This window comes from Halichondria panicea, chromosome 1 (genome assembly GCF_963675165.1).
Source record: "Halichondria panicea chromosome 1, odHalPani1.1, whole genome shotgun sequence".
Classification (NCBI taxonomy): Eukaryota; Metazoa; Porifera; class Demospongiae; order Suberitida; family Halichondriidae; genus Halichondria; species Halichondria panicea.
Genome location: NC_087377.1, coordinates 16248805 through 16256298, shown reverse-complemented (window position 1 = coordinate 16256298; position 7494 = coordinate 16248805). Strand labels below are relative to the sequence as shown.

The 7494-nt window shown below is 39.7% G+C and overlaps 1 long non-coding RNA gene across 1 annotated transcript; it reads left to right on the top strand.

Annotated features, from left to right (window-relative positions):
- The first annotated feature begins 1037 nt into the window (after nt 1-1037).
- LOC135352164 (uncharacterized) lies at nt 1038-2207 on the top strand. Its single transcript, XR_010399626.1, has 2 exons — nt 1038-1604; nt 1883-2207. It is a non-coding gene; the product is annotated as an uncharacterized LOC135352164 (long non-coding RNA).
- Nucleotides 2208-7494: the final 5287 nt, after the last annotated feature.

Below are 7494 nucleotides of genomic sequence, written 5' to 3'. Positions count from 1 at the left end.
TAACTTGAAAAATGCATTCAGCAAGCAATGTGTTAAGCTTTTATACACCTAGGGTATTATTGACAAAAACCATGTGTATACACGCATGCAGTGCAGTAATAATATTAGGTTACTTTTTAACATTTTTTCGGCATTAAAAATTTGTGATTGTTGTGATGCAAGCCATATAGGGGTTCATATCAACCCAAGCTACGTCTATACCGTCAGTCAGAAAAGGCAAGACAACTGTGTGATGTCATCAGGAAGTGGTATCCCATATATAACTTTCAGATTGTCCCGTCCGGAGATTGGCTATTTACCTGAAATGTCCCCGGTTGCTGCTCCTGAGCTGGGATATAAATAGTCCAAAGAACCAACCTGACTGGCTGATAAAGAACCAACAAAGTAACTGATTAGCTAGTCTATCTAGTTAGATATCAGACATTCGAAAATATTATATTACTAGAATTTTTTCGAGCATCAAACATTTGCGAACTTTGCTATGGTTGATCACAATAAAATCCGCAAAACCTAAATTATTACTACTACAGTAGACTCTCGCTATTCCGGCTCTCTGAAGTACGGCCACCTCGATATACCGGCCATTTGGCTTGGCACGGAATGCTAGCTATAATTATGTTTACTGACAAAACTCACCGTGAAGTACGTACGGCCACTCGCAATTCCGTTTACCGGGGCCAGTCCCAAACAAGGTTTTCAATGTAATTTACGACCGGATATGACGTTTTGGATGTGGTTTAGCAATGATTACAGAACAGCATTATCCTACATTAGACATTCTACAAGAGACTCGCTTCGATGTTAGCATCTAAATGGGACCAATCATACAGCAGCACACTATGCTGGCTCCGTTGCCGACTAATCTTTTCCCTCCTTCGCTCATCGATCCAAGCCATCAGAGGGTCCAGATCGTCAAGTGGACACCCCTTTAGATCTGGGGCCATCGACCTAGTGATCTCGGAGACCCACCTCCACCAATAAACTGAACCTTTGATTGTACCCTTTATCCTCTTCATTTTCTGTACCCTCCACCTTTCATTGTGTCTACATAGAAGCCCATTCCCCTGTATACGTATTTAATAGTTAATGTACAGTGTAGAGGGGTTTATGACAGTAAACCTCCCGACTACGAGGGCGTAAGCCCGAGGGGGAGGTGTGGTTTACTGTCATAAACCCCGAGGCACTGTGCATTAATTGATATAATTTGTCCCATCTGATTGGCTGACTGGTTGCTATGCATCAAGCTGCATGACTACCACATAGCAACACTATTCAAACAAGAAGAAAACTAGGAAAAGAGAGCTCGTCCACACACCAGGGCTGCTGTCCACACTCAAATCCTTGCGCAGCCTGGACAGAATCTGAGCAGCCGAAAGCGACTAAATACAGGAATATGTCCAATGTCAACCTTTGAACCTTGCATATAAACACACGTTTTAATGGTAAAAAACCGTTAATATTCAAACTGTCAAATCACCATTTTCTTCAGAGCTTGAGAGATGAGATATGAGAGCTAGCTAGGGCCTGGGGCTAGAGGGAACAGACTGCAGTCATTGCTAGCCTCCTTGTGGTGAACCATGTATCCTCTACTATCTATGGCACAAGTAAGATAAAATTAGGAAGACTCCAGTCTATAAAATTATAATTATATCATCTCAGTTCAGTACATGCAGTATACACAATAGCTAGCTGGTACATGGTATGGTATAGATACATGTCTGATGTAGATCTAGTATTAGTAACGCTTGTTTGTTGTTTGTAAAGACAGACCCTTCGCACCACCTTCACTCTTGTTTCTTCTTTTCCGCTATAAATTATGTCCATTTACTCCACTTTAGTTTCATACTATCTCACTTGTAATTGTTGTTTCACCATTTCCCAGGCCGTACTGTACAAGTGAAAGCAATCCTTGAGATCTGCAACGTCTTGGTCTACAAAGAGTCTGTCGTTCACTTCTCATTTCTGGATTAATTACCCATGTTCCTGTGCATCATTACTGTGTGGCTTGTGCTACACTGAGTACATATTCAAATTTTGAGTGGAGTTCTACTGGGGCTATTGCAGCATTGTCCTTGGGACCGAGGCTATAGAACAAATCAGACTGCTCTGCCTCATAAGTGAAGAGGCGAACACAAATGGCAGAATGTTCTTTCACAATAATGATTGTTTTTTGTGCAATAAAACAATGTTTGCTGTATTAATTTCAATAGTCTTACAACATGTTGGGATGCATGAGCACATTAATTTTAATACCCTGTATGGATCTGCACTAGATCTAGTATTAATTGAAGATTTAAAGTTTCATGTGCTTCTTGTGTAGTCGGGCGCCGCCGCCCTCTACCGTTGCCCGGAAGGAGGTTGGGAATCAAGCCTATCCACAGTTTTGTTCTGTTGTTGGAAATCCAACAATTCCACCAGCTCCAATCAGATTGCAGTACCTCAAGGGGAGTGATCACACCCACTCAACTGTACCACGTGTGAATTTTGCACACGTTGGATTGACTGAGAGGCGAGGCCAACACCCACTTTAAGGTTGCAAAGAAGAAGCTCCAGCTCCAGTCCAGCAGTACTGAACATTCCTGCATGGCTTTACTTTGATACTTGTTATTTCTCATGATAATTAATTGTCTGTCTAATGTGCCAGAGGGGCGTTTTGTGGTTAGTGCATTATGACTTTGCGATCAGTGCAATTTGACTTTCAGCAGTGCATTATGCTGCATATTGCACTTGGCAACAACATAGCAATGGGATATAAGGCACGATTATATCTACTGTATAACAGTTACTTTATAAAGGGTCTTTAACAGTAAACCATTGTGCTTTTACAACACATCTTGTTTGCTTGAAGCCTGCCAAACTTTCCAACTTAATGCACGTAGTAACGAAATGAGAATCAACAATTTCATACAGCCAACAAATTGATTGTGAATCATTAGCGCAATTAATCAAACAAATCAGGCAAATTTACTTGTGACGTCACATTGTCACTGCATGTGCACGCTTACCAACAGTTTAATAGAGTGGCTGCACATCAGAGACACGCGTGCCTCGATTAGGCTGCAATAACATTGAGCGTGGGCGTAACCATGCACGCGTGTCGTACCTCCTCTGGCTGCACATGCCACGGTACATTCCAGAATCACTGACAATCAACAGGTGATAACAGTGTGTGATAGAAAACCAAACCGTTAGAAAGTATAAACCATGCATTGAAGCTTTCAGAAAAATCACTTGTATCGTTGGGACAATCCTACGTTATGGCCTCCCTAAATAATTAATTATTGCACGTGTTCAAGGTTTTTCATATACCCTCAAATGTATACTCCTGAACACAACTAACATGTACGTATATACTCAAATGGTTTCGAATATGCGTATATAGTTAATCATTTGCAGACACTGCATGCATGCATGTACAATTCTTATAATGCATTTCTAACTGGTGCAAAGAGCATGGGAAGCATGCTAGATGCATGTGCATGCTCTCTCATTTGCGAGTCTTTCGTTTGGTATACCGGTTCCAAATGGGTATAACAATAGTCACAACCGTCACGTAATTGCCCTTAACTAATTTAGTTAATTTAGTTAATTTAGACAGATCGCTTCTTGTACCTATACCTATAGACAACAAACATCGATCTGTCAACAGAAGCTACACAGGAGGACTTACACATAACGGTTAGAGTAGCAGGATAAGAGTCAACTGAGCCATCCATGTTTGATGCCCTGACGAAATAATTGCCTACATTTGCTTGTACCACATTCGTAAGTGTCAATATATTAGTATTGGCTCCACGAACGTCCTTATCATTGCGAAAGATAACATTACCAAAATACCATTCATATTTCATTTCACCGTCAGCTACTACAAAGAACGTTACAGTCTCACCCACAACAATAGTTTGGTTTAACGGATGAGTGATGATACTCGGCACTGCAAAGAAGAGTGTAAGGAAATAAGGAGATAATAGTAATACACCTCTAAATTAAAAGTAGATATCTTTCGTTTGGTACTGCAACTTTGATACATTAATCAGTAACTATGAAGCTAACAGCTATAAGCGAACAGTACAATCACAAAATAATGTTGATTTACATGCAGCAGTTCGTATATACTGTTATTACTACCACAGTGCTTTGGCAGTGCAGACAGTAATTGTTGAGCTATACACAATACTGAATATTAATTGCGCTATATACAGCTAAATCGATATACAAATGCAGCTATGAGTACCTCATTTATGCATAATTATATGCTCGTTTAATTTAACAGCCTATACACACAGCTGGCTATACATACATGCGTGTGTATATACTGTCACGTGTTCGTACGTATAGCTAACCTTGAGACTTGACTACCTGTACACACAGGCAAATAGCAAAAACTCTCAGTAGAATTGTAAACATGGCACCCGCTTTGTGGTACCAATATGTCAAAAACTAAAACTGAGTAACTTGAAAAATGCATTCAGCAAGCAATGTGTTAAGCTTTTATACACCTGTATTATTGACAAAAACCATGTGTATACACGCATGCAGTGCAGTGATAAATATTAGGTTACTTTTTTCGGCATTAAAAATGTTTGAGATTGTTGTGCATGCAGCCATATAGTGGTTCATATCAATCCAAGCTACGCCTATACCGTCAGTCAGAAAAGGCAAGACAACTGTGTGATGTCATAAGGAAGTGGTGTCCCATATATACTTTTTTATTTTTTTTATTTTTATTTTTTATAATAATTCTGCAAAATGCATGGATACACTAGTAGCATATTACGCTAACCTAATATGTGTGCCCTGTATATATTACTTACAATAGCGTGTACAAATTAAAAATAAAGACTACACTGTAAAAACAAATGGGTTTAAATAACCCATTTTTGGTTGCCTGAATTGCAATTTTGCAGCAATTTTGCAATTCAGGCAACCAAAAATGGGTTATTTCAACCAATTTGTTTTTACAGTGTAATATTAGCAAGTGACAGAGTACATTTCTCTTAAATGACAAAATCGATGTACTTTCCTGCAGCTCCAGTGGTAATTCATTCCATACAGATAATTATTGCTTTTGGGAAAAAAGAGTTCGCATATGCATTTGTTCTGCAAATTGGTCTTTCAAACTGTATATTTTTTGTGCTTCTTAGATTGAGAGGGCATACTCTTCTTTCCAGTGGTGGATCAGGGAATTTAAAGTTACCATTTATTACCTGGTAAATTAAGGTATGATAGTTTCAGGTACAATCTTCTTGTGGAAAGGGACGGTAGGTCCACAGTATCTAATAGGGAGTCGTAGTCCCTATTCCAAAGTTTTGTGCAGATTTTAAGGGCAAACTTTTGTACTTTTTCTATTTTGTGAGAATTTATTTTTTGGTGTGGATCCCAAACAGGGGCAGCATATTCCAGTTTTGATCTCACAAGTGAGATGTAGAGTTGTCTTAAACATTCTAGTGACGAGTGGCCATAGAACTGTCGGTAAATTATACCAACCTGCTTGCAGGCATTTCTGCACATTCCTTCTGTGTGTTTTGACCATGAGAGGTCGTGAGAGATCCACACGCCAAGGTACTTGTAGTGGTCAACTTTAAGTAGGGGACGTCCACTGATATTGAGACACATGTTGGGAAGTGGTGGGCTGAACTTTCTTGATATAGTCATGTATTTACACTTGCTTTGGTTAAACAAGAGTACATTTCTTTCAGACCATGCTTGGAGTTGATCAATATCTCCTTGCAATTTTAGATAATCTTCAGGAGATTGAATAGGATGGTAAAGAAGAAGATCATCAGCATAGAGCAAGAGACTTTCTTCATTTTGATGTAGATCGATGTCATTTATATAGATTAGGAAAAGAAGTCCCAGCACCGAACCCTGGGGAACTCCTGACACAACCTCCGAGATATTTGATGACTTTCCATTTATTATGACATATTGTGATCTATTCCTGAGGTAGCTTGCTACCCAAGATACCAAATGGGGATCTAGGTTCAGATTGGTTAGCTTACTCATCAATATCGAGTGAGGAACCTTGTCAAATGCTTTTTTGAAATCAAAAAAGACTGCACATACACTCTGACCATCTTCAAGCAGTTTGTGCCAATTGTGCACTGCCGTAAGCAGCGCACCTGTGGTGGATTTTCCTTTAGTGAAACCCCATTGTTTATTCGAGAGGAAAGATATATCTTTTAGATGTTCTAAGATTTTACTATACATATGTTTTTCCAGGAGCTTTACAAGGATGGAGAGTAGCGATATAGGGCGATAGTTTAAGGGATCAGACTTGTCGTTTGATTTGGGTATTGGAGTGACATGAGCCAATTTCACATGCATACAAATGCTATAATTATATCATAGGGGCTAACTGCTCCGGAACTCCCGGGACAGTCCCAGATTATCCCGTCCGGAAATGGCTATTAGATTGTCCCATCCGGAAATGGCTATTTCAGATTGTCCCGTCCGGAAATTGGCTATTTACATGAAATGTCCCGGTTGCTGCTCCTGATCTGGGATATAAATAGTCCAAAGAACCAACCTGACTCGCTGATAAAGAACCAGCAAAGTAACTGATTAGCTAGTCTATCTAGTTAGACATCAGATATTCGAAGATATCGTATTATTAGAATTTTTGCGAGCATCAAACATTAATTTTACGAACTTTGCTATGGTTGATCACAATAAAATCCGCAAAACCTAAATTATTACACACAGCTCATTCGCAAAGGTTTTCACATAATATTGGTGCCAACTGTCCCGGAACTTATTTTGGGATCTATCCTGTGTCCTGTCCGGAAATTGTTATTTACCTGAAATGTCCTGTAAGGAGGGCGGCGGCGCTCGACTAGTTCAGGAGCAGCAACCTTAAAAATCCGGGTCTCTAGCTAGATCTAGATGTAGTGTGTTATAGCCCTAATAATTTAGTAACAGGCAGCATCCTTCTCCCCTCTAGTACTCGATGTGCCTAGCACGTGAAGCAACAACCTTAGACTGGCCTCCATGCTATCATCCAGACTACCCTCCTTCGCTCATCCATTCAAGCTATTAGAGGGTCCAGATCGTCATGTGCACACCCCTTCAGATCTGGGGCTATCGACCTGATAATGTCGGAGGCCCACTTCCACCAATAAACCGAACCTTTGTATGTACCCTTCCATTTTATTTTTGTACCCTTTACCTTTCTTTTGCTTTGTCCTTTTTGTCCATGTATGTGCTTCAAACTTCTCTCATGGCATTTATAGTTTCACAAAAAAAAATTATAAGAAAATCATGAATATTCATAAGCAAACTGTTTACCGTAATCTATATTTTAATCGGCCTGGATGCGATGCGCCTCATACATTTGCTGAATCAGCATTTTCATAAAACTTGCCTTAGAAAGACGTAGTGAGAGGGGCTGGGATCGAGGCTAACCAGCTGGTACAACAGTGATTTACGTTTACATTCCAAAAAGAGTGCTTATTTTCGAATCTAAGTCGCCCTTTAGTTTAGTCTATAGTTATT